The following is a 15,732-nucleotide window of genomic DNA, read 5'->3' on the forward strand; positions in this document are numbered from 1 at the left end:
ATATAGACACTTACATCATGTGTTGCCTTCATTATAACACTTATACACGACTTTTAAAGTCATTTTGATAGTAGGTTAATATAGCTAATATAGACACTTACATCATGTACGGAATATGTACTTCACTGTGCAACCTACTAATAAAAGTCTCAATCAATCAATCAATCAATGTGTTGCCGTCATTATATCACTTATATAAGACAGTTAAAGTCATTTTGATAGTAGGCTAATATAGCTAATATAGACACTTACATCATGTGTTGCCTTCATTATAACACTTATATAAGACTTTTAAAGTCATTTTGATAGAAGGCTAATATAGCGAATATAGACACTTACATCATGTGTTGTCTTCATTATAACACTTATATAAGACTTTTAAAGTCATTTTGATAGTAGGCTAATATAGCTAATATAGACACTTACATCATGTGTTGTCTTCATTATAACACTTATATAAGACATTTAAAGCCATTTTGATAGTAGGCTACTATAGCTAATATAGACACTTACATCATGTGTTGCCATCATTATAACACTTATATAAGGCTTTTTAAAGTCATTTTGATAGTAGGCTAATATAGACACTTACATCATGTGTTGCCATCATTATAACACTTATTTAAGGCTTTTAATGTCATTTTTATATTAGGCTAATAGAGCAAATATAGACACTTACATCATGTGTTGCCATCATTATAACACTTATATAAGGCTTTTTAAAGTCATTTTCATAGTAGGCTAATATAGCAAATATAGACACTTACGTCATGTGTTGTCTTCATTATAACACTTGTATAAGGCTTTTTAAAGTCATTTTGATAGTAGGCTAATATAGCTAATATAGACACTTACATCATGTGTTGCCTTCATTATGACACTTATATAAGACTTTTAAAGTCATTTTGATAGTAGGCTAGTATAGCAAATATAGACACTTACATCATGTGTTGCCATCATTATAACACTTATATAAGGCTTTTAATTTGTGGGGGGCTCCAGACCAATTACTTTATGGTATTTGTCGTCCAATATGGCTCTTTCAACATTTTGGGTTGCCGACCCCTGTACTAGCTCAACAATTGATACATTTTTGTATTTCACCAGGAAGGCCTAGTGTTTGCAAACAGGGGACTTTAACGACAGGAGAGCATGTTTAAGCACTGCGTCTATGAGTTCTTACTTCTGGTATTTATTTAATGGTAAGTATTATTAGTCTGAATAGCCCGACTGCTCATAAATGTTATCGTTGATTCTACTGACCCCTGGTGGTGGTTTGTGTTCAACACCTTGACCACTCATCACATCTTGTCATATAGAGGCTCTTTGACTCATGTTTTTGCAGTGCATTCAAAACACACAAAACACTCCTGTCATATAGAGGATCTTTGACTAGCAGTATAACAGTCCTAAAATCAGCAGAGGGGAATTGTGTCCCCTGGAACCAACCCCTAAGAAGAATTTTATTTGAAGGCCCAAATGAATTTTCAACCATTTTTATATTATAATAAATAATCAAACTTTAATTTACTAAACCCAAAAGCAGTGAAGTTGTCACATTGTGTAAATGGCAAATAAAAACAGAATACAATGAAATGCAAATCCTTTTCAACCTATATTCAATTGAATAGACTGCAAAGACAAGATACTTAACGTTTGAACTGGAAAACATTGTTATTTTTTTTGCAAATATTAGCTCATTTGGAATTTGATGACTGCAACATGTTTCAAAAAAGCTGGCACAAGGGGCAAAAAAGACTGAGAAAGTTGAGGGATGCTCATCAAACACTTATTTGGAACGTCCCAAAGGTGAACAGGCTAATTGGGAACAGGTGGGTGCCATGATTGGGTATAAAAGCAGCTTCCATGAAATGCTCAGTCATTCACAAACAAGGATGGGGCGAGGGTCACCACTCTGTCAACAAATGCCTGAGCAAATTGTTTAAGAACAACATTTCTCAACCAGCTATTGCAAGGAATTTAAGGATTTCACCATTTACGGTCCGTAATATCATCAAAAGGTTAAGAGAATCTGGAGAAATCACTGCACGTAAGAGATGATATTGCGGACCTTTGATCCCTCAGGCGGTATGGCATCAAAAAGCGACATCAGTGTGTAAAGGACATCACCACATGGGGTCAGGACCACTTCAGAAAACCACTGTCAGTAACTACAGTTGGTCGCTACATCTGCAAGTGCAAGTTAAAACTCTACTATGCAAAGCCAAAGTCATTTATCAACAACACCCAGAAACGCTGCTGGCTTCGCTGGGACGATCTCCTCTAAGATGGACTAATGCAAAGTGGAAAAGTGTTCTGTGGTCTGACGAGTCCACGTTTCAAATTGTTTTTGGAAAATGTGGACGTCGTGTCCTCCGGAAGAAAGAGAAAAAGAACCATCCGGATTGTTCTAGGCGCAAAGTGTAAAAGCCAGCATCTGTGATGGTATGGGGGTGTATTAGTGCCCAAGACATGGGTAACTTACACATCTGTGTAGGCGCCATTAATGCTGAAAGGTACAATCAGGTTTTGGAGCAACATATGTTGCCATCCAAGCAACGTTATCATGGACGCCCCTGCTTATTTCAGCATGATTTGTACTAAAATGCATATCACGGGGAAAACATTTTTCCATTATCTTTTTCTTTCTGGTGCAAAATAACAAATGTAACACAATTAAAATTTGCTAACCCATGAGTGCGAATGTCTTACAAGGCCAGCACTCACAGCAGCACCATTAAGGTACATTTGCCTTGTTCTCTTATCTGTGACCGAGCAGGAAGGGGCTAGGAATATGTTTGTTGGAACATTTCATATTAGGCAACCTGTATCCACATCTGCGGTCCCTGCCAAAGTTTCTCATTGTATCCCATTGGGTTGAGTTTTTCCTTGCCCTGATGTGGGATCTGAGCCGAGGATGCTGTTGTGGCTTGTGCAGCCCTTTGAGACACTTGTGATTTAGGGCTATATAAATAAGCTTTGATTGATTTATTGTTAATTTCTACAGCATTGTCCATATTCTGTATTCCTATAGAGAAAGCCTTCTAGTGTCGCATGAATGTTTATTATTTCCAAATGTTTAACCAAGAGAGATAAAAGCTTATCTGCGCAGGAATATGTGAGTAATCTTTACCTGGAGCAGTGGGCGTGGCCTGGTGTCACTGGGCGGGGTCTGGCACTTCCCCAGGGGGGCCTACCTGCGCCCTCTTCTCCCCGGGGACCGCACACCGCTAGCCGGCCACAGTCAAGTGCTGCCCCTCCGCCGTCCTGAGCTGTCCAGCGACGCCGAGGCTCGGACCCTGAGCGCCCAACGGGGACGCCTGTGCGTGAACCGAGGAGGAAGGCAACTAACCGGTAAGTTGTTTTTTCCCCCCTCCTTTCTTTCAATTCGCTAACTCTTCATTCAAGACCTCCGCCAAATTGTAGGCGTTTCAAAGTTCCATACTTAGGAGTTATGACTATGAATAATGACATTTAACTTTAGCGTGTCTTCTTCTGCTATACGCCGAACATTGATGCGTCCCTTAAAATAGCTCTGCTTTACTTTAAACAACAATAAACTTTGTTTTTTAAACGTTTTTCACAGCTTTATGCGGTTTCATCTTTCCTTACGGTGCTCTCATTCTAGGCTAATTTACTGGACGTTAGCCTGGAACATTGACAAGACTAAAAAGTTGAAATATGAAAAAAAAAAAAAAAAAAATACAACAATTGTTGGTTTTCTCCCCGCGACTCCGAAAGGGACAAGCGGTAGAAAAATGGATGGATAGATGGATGTTGGTTTTCTTTATTGGAAAATAAAACAAACGTGTCCGCCATATTATTAGGTACACCTGTATGGAGGTTAATTAGTGTCTTTATTATAAATTAGGGATGTCCGATAATGGCTTTTTGCCGATATCCGATATTCCGATATTGTCCAACTCTTTAATTACCGATATCAACCGATACCGATATATACAGTCGTGGAATTAACACATTATTATGCCTAATTTGGACAACCAGGTATGGTGAAGATAAGGTCCTTTTTATAAAAAATAATAAAAAAAGATAAATAAATAAATAAAAATTTCTTGAATAAAAAAGAAAGTAAAACAATATAAAAACAGTTACATAGAAACTAGTAATTAATGAAAATGAGTAAAATTAACTGTTAAAGGTTAGTACTATTAGTGGACCAGCAGCACGCACAATCATGTGTGCTTACGGACTGTATCCCTTGCAGACATTATATATATTGATATATAATGTAGGAACCAGACTATTAATAACAGAAGGAAACAACCCTTTTGTGTGAATGAGTGTAAATGGGGGAGGGATGTTTTTCGGGTTGGTGCACTAATTGTAAGTGTATCTTGTGTTTTTTATGTTGATTTAATTAAAAAAAACAAAAACAAAAAACGATACAGATAATTTAAAAAACGATACCGATAATTTCCGATATTACATTTTAAAGCATTTATCTCTATTATAAATGCTTTTTTTTTTACACTGAATTTATGTCACTGATTTGAATTTTGTAACTGAAATGTTTTGCATAAAAAGATGCTGACAATTTAATTGAACAAAACATTTACAAGCAAAATATAAAAAAATAAAAATAAAATCAGTTTGTTAAAATGCAGTGTTGAATTCATTGTGTATAAATTCAGTGTAAAAAAAATGTTTGTATAAAAATTCAGTGCAGAAAATCTCAAGACTCACTTCAGGTAAATTAAGCCTGAAGCAATCGATCCTATCTCAGAACCAGCCAATGAGGTGCTTTCGTCTTAAATTGCCAGAAGGCGGTCTTGAGTTTTGAAGCAACAAATGTTTCTGCACTGAATTTTTACGCACTGAATTTTTATACACAGATTTTTTTATACCCTAAATTTTTATGCACTAATTTTTTTTTACTCTGACTTTTCAACACTGAATTTTAATACACTGATTTTATTTTTTACACTAATATTTTTATACACTGCAACCCCAAAAGGGACAAGCAGTACAAAATGGATGGATATTTATATTATTTATATTTATGCACTATTTTTTACACAAACTTTTTTAACACGTTTTTTATACTTAAAATTTTTATAGACAGATTTTTACACACTGAATTTTTATACAATGGATTTTTTTACACTGATTTTTTAACATTGATTTTTTTTATACACTGAATTTTTTTACACTGAGTTTTTATACACATATTTTTTTTACACTGAATTTTTATGCACAACATTTTTTTTACACTGTTTTTTATACACTGAATTTTAAAACACAGATTTTTTTTACACTAATATTTTTATACACTGAATTTTAAAACAGATTTTTTTTAAACTAATATTTTTATACACTGAATTTTAATACACTGATTTTTTTTACACTAATATTTTTATACACTGAATTTTTAGGCACTATTTTTACACTGACTTTGTGAACACGTTTTTTTATAGACCAAATTTTTATACACACACACTGTATTTTATACAATGGATTTTTTTACACTGATTTTTTAACATTGATTTTTTTTATACACTGAATTTTTTTACACTGAATTTTTATACACAGATTTTTTTATACACTGAATTTTTATGCACAACATTTTTTTTACACTTTTTTTAATACACTGAATTTTAAAACACAGATTTTTTTTACACTAATATTTTTATACACTGAATTTTTATGCACTATTTTTTACACTGACATTTTACACTGAATTTTTATACACAGATTTTTTATACACTGAATTTTTATGCAAAAAATTTTTTTTACACTGACTTTTCAACACTGTTTTTCATACATTGAATTTTAATACACTGAATTTTTTAACTAATATCTTTATACACTGAATTTTTATGCGCTATTTTTGACACTGCCTTTTTTAACACGTTTTTTTATACACTAAATTTTTATACACATATTTTTACACTCTGAATTTTTATGCAATGGATTTTTTTACACTGAATTTTTATGCACTATTTTTTTACACTGCCTTTTTAACACGTTTTCTTATACATTCAATTTTTATACACACATTTTTACACACTGAATTTTTATACAATGGATTTTTTTACACTGAATTTTTATACACACTTTTTATACACTGAATTTTTATGCACTACATTTTTTTACACTGACTTCTCAACACTGTTTTTTCTACACTGAATTTTAATACACTGTTTTTTTTTATGATTGGCAACACTAAATGGTCCCTAGTGTGTGAATGTGAGTGTGAATGTTGTCCGTCTATTTGTGTTGGCCCTGTGATGAGGTGGCGACTTGTCCAGGGTGTACCCCGCCTTCCGCCCGAATGCAGCTGAGATAGGCTCCAGCACCCCCCGCGACCCCAAAAGGGACAAGTGGTAGAAAAATGGATGGATGGATGGATGATTTTTTTACACTAATATTTTTACACACTGAATTTTTATGCACTGTTTTACACTGACTTTTTTGACATGTTTTTTTATACACTACATTTTTATGCTCTGATTTTTATACTGAATTTTTATTACACACAATTTTTATACACAGATTTTTTTATACACTGAGTTTTAATACACTGATTTTTTTACACTAGTATTTTTATACAATGAATTTGTATGCACTATTTTTTACACTGACTTTTTTAACACGTTTTTTTTTTATACACTAAATTTTTACACTCTAAAATTTTATACAATGGATTTTTTTACACTGATATTTTTTATACACTGAATTTTTATACACGGATTTATTTACACAGAATTTTTATTAAATCGTCAGCATAATTTTATATATATATATATATATATATATATATATATATATATATATATATATATATATATATATAGTAATAAAGACACACATTAATCTCCTTACACTTGTCTGGTCTAATTAGATGAAAGATTATCTCATTTGGATTTGTCATGCAAATTTACATGTTTTTAAAGCTAAAAAGTACATTATTTTGAATAACTCACTATCGTATTACAAACATGTTTCATTGTGGGATTGCATTTTACTGTCTCTGATTGTGTGGTTACTTAGCCGCAGGGTGATCCAATAATCTAAACACATAAGTATGTCAGTGAGTGCAACTTCATTAACCACAGTGGAGAAAAGGGGATATTTTTGCATGATTTATGTGCGTGGAGTACCTACCTGCCTGTTAGTATGTTGGCTGCAAGGCACTTTTTTTGACACACATTCCTGCCAGATTAGCAGCAGCACAGATTAATGGGGAGCAGGGCTCAGATTTTTTCCTTGGACTGAGAAGAATGAAAGTCAAACAGGTTTTGTTCCAAGATGGAACTCGGCACGGCCCTTTAATTTCAGCCTGGAACACTCTCAATTATGTTTCCAATGTCTTCTTTGCATTTTCCTTCTGCCGCTTCGTGGTAAAGTTGGAGGTTCCCAGGGGCCTTCCGAGGCTTAGTCTAGTTTTAATCAGCTCAAGGACCCGACCCTGCACCCTGCTGCTCACGTCAACTCCAACCTGAAGGGTTAAGAGGAACCACGAGTACTTCAACACCTCCAATTGTGTAGTTTACTTTCATTTTCTTTACTTTACTTTACTTTAGTACTTCACCGCCTTCAATTGTGCAGTTTACTTTTCCATTTCAGGACACTCATGAATTGAGACCGGTCCGTGGATTGATTGGTACCGGGCCGCACAAGAAATAAAAAAAAAAATAAATAAATGAATAAAAACTTTTTTTTTTTTTTTTTAATTAAATCAACATAAAAAACACAAGATACACTTACAATTAGTGCAGCAACCCAAAAAACCCCCCCCCCCCCAAAAAAAAACACTCATTCACACAAAAGGGTTGTTTCTTTCTGTTATTAATATTTCTGGTTCCTACATTATATATTAATATAGATCAATACAGTTTGCAGGGATACAGTCCGTAAGCACACATGATTGTATTTCTTTATGACAAAAAAAAATAAAAATAAATACTAGCTATTTACTGTGTTTGTCTCTGTTGGTGGAGGTGGGACCGCTAACATACACACAACCTAAACCCAAGGTAACATCGTAGAAATGATCTGCATCACCCTAAAAATTGTATCACTTGTTGCTTTTCCCGTTTCTGACATTTCCCGAAAGTTTCATAAAAATATACCATTGATTTTTTTTTTTTAGCTTTGTTGCTAACTAAGCGACTAACTAATTAACTTGATCTTGAAAAAAAAAAGCAGAGTGCTCCTGTCATTTAAAGGGTATTTGACATGGTGCTTGATTGTATGACTTAATGTATTTATTTATTTATCGATGATGTAAACATTCTAACATTTACATTGGAATGTAGTCAGAGAGTAGTGTGTGTGTGCGTGCGTGTGTGTTTGTGTGTGTTCTTGTACTATACATTGCATCTAATAGACAATGTCTCATTTGCACCCCTGGTGGTGACATCCATCAAAATGAGGGTGGTCCCAAAAAGGAGGGATTTTTTAAATTTACCGTGTGTCGCTTTTAAAAGTGCTCCCCCTCTGGCCAACATATGAAATAACAAGTGTGTGTACAAAAACTGGAATTGCTCCTCCTTTGGCCAACATATGTAATAACAAGTGTGTGTAAAAGTTTGTAGTGCTCCCCCTCTGGTAGGCATATGAAATAACAAGTGTGTGTAAAAATTTGAAGTGCTCCCTCTTTGGCCAGCACATGTAATGACAAGTGTGTGTAAGAAATTAAAATGCGCCCCCTTTGGCCAAAATTAATTTAAAAAAAATAAATTAAGATAAATATGTATATGGAGACATACTGTAATAACTTGAACTAAATAATGAAGATTAAAAACCAATTACAAACAAAAAAATTCAAATAAAAAAATTAACCAAAATGCAGTCTTTTTCTCACAATGTGTCGACTTTCTTCTTATAAAATTGGGAACAATTTCTCATATTCTTTCTGTTTCTGTAAAATTGCAATATTTTCTCATAAAATTACCATTTTTTTATGTAAAATTATTACTTTTTTATGTACAATTATTACTTTTTATTGCAAAATGGTGACATTTGTCATGTAAAATTTTGACTTTTATCACAACATTGCCAATTTTTTTGTTGTTCTTGTAAAATAGCAAAATTTTCGGAGTAAAATTATGACTTTTGTCATAATTTCGCCAAGTAAATTTCTGATTATTATTATAATATTGCCAAAATTTGAAAGTTTTCTTATAAAATTGTGACTTTTGTCGAGTAAAATTTTGACTCTTTTCATAAAATTGCAACTTTTATCATAATATTGAGAGTATATCAGAATCAGAATCAGAATCAGAATAGTTTTTATTGCCATCGTTTGAGAACGGGTTCACAAACTAGGAATTTTTGTTGGTGCAATCGTGCAACATAAAACACATATACCACAGATTTGGTAATAAGAAGAGCTGTAACTGAGCTATCAGATCTTGTTATTGTTCATGTGCCTGATGGCCGAGGGGAAAAAACTGTTCAGGTGGCGGGAGGTGTGGGTCTGGATGGACCGTAGTCTCCTGCTTGAGGGGAGAGGGGAGAATAGTTTGTGTCCAGGGTGAGAAGAGTCAGCTGCGATCCGACCCACACGCCTCCTGGTCCTGGAAGAGAACAGGTCCTGGAGGGATGGGAGCTTGCAATCACCTTCTCAGCAGCACGTACCATGCACTGCAGTCGATGCTTATCCTGGACTGTGGCGCCGGGGAACCACACGGTGATGGAGGAGGTGAGGATGGACTCGATGATGGCTGAATAAAACTGCAGCAGCATCTCGGTCGGCACCTTAAGTTTCCTCAGCTGTCGCAGGAAGTACATCCTCTGCTGGGCCTTCTTGATGAGGGAGCTGATGGTCGGCTCCCACTTGAGGTCCTGGGTGATGGTGGTGCCCAAGAAACGGAAGGAGTCCACAATGGAGACGGGGGTGGGAGAGTCAATCCGGGTGAGGGGGGATGGTGGGGCTCTGGCTTTCCTGAAGTCCATGATCATCTCCACTGTTTTCTGGGCGTTCAGCTCCAGGTTGTTGAGGTTGCACCAGAACGCCAGCCGGTCCACCTCTGTCCTCATCGCCATCCGAGATGAGCCCGATGAGGGTAGTGTCATCCGCAAACTTGAGCAGCTTTACGGACTGGTGACTGGAGGTGCAGCAGTTTGTATACAGGGAGAAGAGCCAGGGGGAAAGTACACAGCCCTGAGGAGTACCAGTGTTATAAGAGAATTGACAGAGTGTGTGTACCTTCAGTGCTGCAATGGCTCTATCATTGTTGTCCTGGCTAGCAGTGCCTCGTTAAAATCCAGCCGCTGTTGCTTAAGAGGTGATGTGTGTCTCTCTTTACTAGCTTCGTCGAAGCATGTTGCTTTTGTAGCTGTTTCAGCAGATATTAATTGCTAGGATAGGATCTTTGATACAAGACACAACTTACATTTAACTAAAATGTTCTTTTCTTTGTGGTCGACATGTTATGATCCGCTCCCCGGATCATATTTCTGTTTACGTTTTCGAGGCACTTGTGTTTTCTGTTAGTTTTGGACTCCTTGAGTGCCTGTTTGTACACCTGAGTTTGTTGCCATGGCTGCTTATTGTTTTCACCTGCCGCGTGTGTTTCCGACGCGCACCTGTTAGTCATCACTGACATTATTTAAGCCTGCCTTGCCAGTGAGTCGGCCTGGCCTCCTAATTTGCGTTATGCTACAGATTACGACTTTTGTTCCTGCTAAATACCTGCTAGCTTCCACGCTAGGTTCTGTTACTTGCTAGCTCCCACGCTAGCCCCTTTAGTTTTTACCTTAAGTGCTATGAGCACGTTTTCTTTGTTCCTGCCTGATTTATATCTTAAATTAATCATTTTCTTACCTTCACGCTGTGTCCGAAGTCCGTTGCATCCTGAGAGACGAAAACCCCGCATCACCATGCGCCCAGGTCGTCACACGACAAAAGAAAAGTGGTGAGAATATCTCCATGTTAAGAAACTCGGCGTGTTACCATGACGTCTTGTTAGTAAACACAGACACGCCCCCTCCCACACAAACACATACACACACAAAGAGCGCACCTCTTCTCCGTCCCCTCTTCTGCAGCGCTCCGATAAAACACACTCAGATCTTCTCAGTTACTATCCGACACTACATAAAAAATATCGTAAAATAACGCAGTAGCGCATCATGTAGTAACGATAACTGAGGGTGTTTCAGTGTTATAGCTTCACCATTATCTTTAGTTTTTAAGCCAAAATGCGTCCGTTCTCCCTTTTCTGTCTACACACTGTGTCTGCTTGTAAGTACTCTGTGATTGTGCGCTGCCCAACATGCTCCTCTGCTCGTAAAACCAGCATTGTCATGACGTGACGACAGAACAGAGTATGGTACTGTTTTTGATTCATTAGTACCGCGATACAATACTAGTACCGGTATACCGTACAACCCTACAATAGACCATGTACAAACCCCATTTCCATATGAGTTGGGAAATTGTGTTAGATGTAAATATAAACGGAATACAATGATTTGCAAATCATTTTCAGCCCATATTCAGTTGAATATGCTACAAAGACAACATATTTGATGTTCAAACTGATAAACATTTTTTTTTTTTGCAAATAATCATTAACTTTAGAATTTGATGCCAGCAACACGTGACAAAGAAGTTGGGAAAGGTGGCAATAACTACTGATAAAGTTGAGGAATGCTCATCAAACACTTATTTGGAACGTCCCACAGGTGTGCAGGCTAATTGGGAACAGGTGGGTGCCATGATTGGGTATAAAAGTAGATTCCATGAAATGCTCAGTCATTCACAAACAAGGATGGTGCAAGGGTCACCACTTTGTCAACAAATGCGTGAGCAAATTGTTGAACAGTTTAAGAAAAACCTTTCTCAACCAGCTATTGCAAGGAATTCAGGGATTTCACCATCTACGCTCCGTAATATCATCAAAGGGTTCAGAGAATCTGGAGAAATCACTGCACTTAAGCAGCTAAGCCCGTGACCTTCGATCCCTCAGGCTGTACTGCATCAACAAGCGACATCAGTGTGTAAAGGATATCACCACATGGGCTCAGGAACACTTCAGAAACCCACTGTCAGTAACTACAGTTGGTCGCTACATCTGTAAGTGCAAGTTAAAACTCTCTTATGCAAGGCGAAAACCGTTTATCAACAACACCCAGAAACGCAGTCGGCTTCCCTGGGCCTGAGCTCATCTAAGATGGACTGATACAAAGTGGAAAAGTGTTCTGTGGTCTGACGAGTCCACATTTCAAATTGTTTTTGGAAACTGTGGACGTCGTGTCCTCCGGACCAAAGAGGAAAAGAACCATCCGGATTGTTATAGGCGCAAAGTTCAAAAGCCAGCATCTGTGATGGTATGGGGGTGTATTAGTGCCCAAGGCATGGGTAACTTACACATCTGTGAAGGCACCATTAATGCTGAAAGGTACATACAGGTTTTGGAGCAACATATGTTGCCATCCAAGCAACGTTACCATGGACGCCCCTGCTTATTTCAGCAAGACAATGCGAAGCCTCGTGTTACATCAACGTGGCTTCATAGTAAAAGAGTGCGGGTACTAGACTGGCCTGCCTGTAGTCCAGACCTGTCCCCCATTGAAAATGTGTGGCGCATTATGAAGCCTAAAATACCACAATGGAGACCCCCGGACTGTTGAACAACTTAAGCTGTACATCAAGCAAGAATGGGAAAGAATTCCACCTGAGAAGCTTCAAAAATGTGTCTCCTCAGTTCCCAAACGTTTACTGAGTGTTGTTAAAAGGAAAGGCCTTGTAACACAGTGGCGAACATGCCCTTTCCCAACTACTTTGGCACGTGTTGCAGCCATGAAACTCTAAGTTAATTATTATTTGCAAAAAAAATAAATAAAGTTTATGAGTTTGAACATCAAATATGTTGTCTTTGTAGTGTATTCAATTGAATATGGGTTGAAAAGGATTTGCAAATCATTGTATTCCGTTTATATTTACATCCAACACAATTTCCCAACTCATATGGAAACGGGGTTTGTAGCTTTTTGTATGATGTATAAAATACTTTTCTGACAGCGACCATTGCTTTCAGCACAACAGGGCCGGAGAAGTGACTCCAGGCCGTGTGATGAACTTTACATTCCTGTCCTGGCATTATGAAATAGTAATACACACGGGACGAGCGTCGCCTTTGTTACGGCTTTCACATTTTGTATGTGGACCAGGTCCTCCCAACTCCACGCCAGTACTGTGCATACAGAAAAAGACAGACGACGTAGAAGTAAATGTGCCGCACGTCCAGGCAGGTTAAGGTTTGGCAAGCCATGACGGTGCCGTTATACAGTATATCGCGAACCTCAAATACATTCTAGCAAGTTCTATTGGCAAATCTTGCATGTATTCTCCGTGTGATACTTTTAACACCTTGACACACATGCGACACCACTGTTTCGCAAGATTCAAGATGTGGGCCTGACACCCGACCCTATGTATTCAACACAGCACACGGCATTCTGGAGTATTACAGTTATGTAATGTACTGTCATGACAGCTCTTTCAAAAGGGTATTTTACGTTTTAAGAACCCTTTAAACAATCTAATTTCATTGACAACCTGGTCTGGTGAAGATAATGTCCTTTATATTTTTAAAAAAGAATAAGTAAAAAAGAAAAAAACATTTTCTTGAACAAAAAAGAAAGTAAAATGAAATAAAAACAGTTACATAGAGACTTGTAATTAATGAAAATGAGTAAGGGTGTCCGATAATATCGGCAGTCCGATATTATCGGCCGATAAATGCTTTAAAATGTAATATCGGAAATTATCGGTTTCAGTTTCAAAAAGTAAAATTTATGACTTTTTAAAACGCGGCTGTGTACACGGACGTAGGGAGAAGTACAGAGCGCCAATAAACCTTAAAGGCACTGCCTTTGCGTGCCGGCCCAATCACATAATATCTACGGCTTTTCACACACACAAGTGAATGCAAAAGCATACTTGGTCAACAGCCATACAGGTCACACTGAGGGTGACCGTATAAACAACTTTAACACTGTTACAAATACGCGCCACACTGTGAACCCACACCAAACAAGAATGACAAACACATATCGGGAGAACATCCGCACCGTAACACAACATAAACACAACAGAACAAATACCCAGAACCCCTTGCAGCACTAACTCTTCCGGGACGCTACAATATACACCCCCCGCTACCCTAAACCCCCACCCCCAACCGCGCCCCTCCAACCCCGCCCACCTCAACCTCCTCATGCTCTCTCAGGGAGGGCATGTCCCAAATTCCAAGCTAGCGTTTTGAGACATTTTTTAAAAAATTATGCACTTTGTGACTTCAATAATAAATATGGCAGTGCCATGTTGGCACTTTTTTCCTTAATTTGAGTTGAAGTTGTTCTCTTATTTTGGAAAACCTTGTTACATTGTTTAATGTATCCAGCGGGGCATCACAACAAAATTAGGCATAATAATGTGTTAATTCCACGACTCAGTTGATATCGGTATCTGTAATTAAGAGTTGGACGATATCGGAATATTGGATATCGGCAAAAAAGCCATTATCGGACGTCTCTAAAAATGAGTAAAATTAACTGTTAAATGTTTGTACTATTAGTGGACCAGCAGCACACACAATCCTGTGTGCTTCCCGGACTGTATCCCTTGCAGACTGTATTGATATATATTGATATATAATGTAGGAACCAGAATATTAATAACAGAAAGAAACAACCCTTTTGTGTGAATGAGTGTAAATGGGCGAGGAGGTAGGGGGGAGGGGTAAGTGTATCTTGTGTTTTTTTATGTTGATTTAATAATAAAATAAAAATAATAATAATAATAAAAAAAGTGTATTTTACAAGACGGTGGAAATAGCAGAATATATAAATAGACTACATAATTCATATTTGAGTTTGATTGATTGATTTAAACGTTTATTAGTAGATTGCACAGTACAGTACACATTCCGTAAAATTGACCACTAAATGGTAACACCCGAATAAGTTTTTCAACTTGTTTAAGTCGGGGTCCACGTTAATCAATTCATGGTACAGATATATACTATCAGCATAATACAGTCATCACACAAGTTAATCATCAGAGTATATATATGGACTTATTTACATTATTTACAATCCGGGGGGTGGGACGTGGAGACGGGGGGGGGGGGGGGGGGGGTTAGGTTTGGTTGATATCAGCACTTTAGTCATCAATAATTGCATCATCTGAGAAATGGACATTGAAACAGTGTAGGTCTGACTTGGTAGGATATGTACAGCGAGCAGTGAACATAGTGAGTTCAGAAAGCATAAGAACAAGTATATACATTTGATTATTTACATTTAAATATTTACAATCCGGGGAGGTGGGATGTGGAGGGGGGAGGGTGTTAGTCCAGGGCAGTAGTTCTTAACCTTGTTGGAGGTACCGAACCCCACCAGTTTCATATGCGCATTCACCGAACCCTTCTTTAGTGAAAAATAACATGTTCTTTTTTAAAATTCAAGACAAAGTTATATGTTTTTGGTAACACTTTAGTATGGGGAACATGTTCTAAGTAACAAAGACTTAATTTAGAGTTATTTGGTTAGGGTTAGGGTTAGAGGGTTAGGGCCCAGGTTATAGGGTTAGGGTTATAATAAGGCCATGCCGAATAAGGCATGAATAAGTACTTAATAATGACTAGTTAAGAGCCAATATGTTACTAATTTGCATGTTAATAAGCAACTAATTAATGGTGAATATGTTCCCCATACTAAAGTGTTACCATGTTTTTTTACTGGTGCACAAAATGA

General features: G+C 37.1%; 1 protein-coding gene across 1 annotated transcript in view; it reads left to right on the forward strand.

Annotated features, from left to right (window-relative positions):
• Positions 1-3,201: 3,201 nt before the first annotated feature.
• Positions 3,202-15,732, forward strand: part of lamb2l (laminin, beta 2-like) — a 147,240-nt gene continuing 134,709 nt past the window's right edge. Inside the window, exon 1 of the mRNA XM_062052625.1 lies at positions 3,202-3,354. The gene's annotated coding sequence lies outside the window, so the exon portion shown is untranslated. The remainder of the gene's footprint in view (positions 3,355-15,732) is intronic.

This window comes from Entelurus aequoreus, linkage group LG07, assembly GCF_033978785.1.
Source record: "Entelurus aequoreus isolate RoL-2023_Sb linkage group LG07, RoL_Eaeq_v1.1, whole genome shotgun sequence".
Lineage (NCBI taxonomy): Eukaryota > Metazoa > Chordata > Actinopteri > Syngnathiformes > Syngnathidae > Entelurus > Entelurus aequoreus.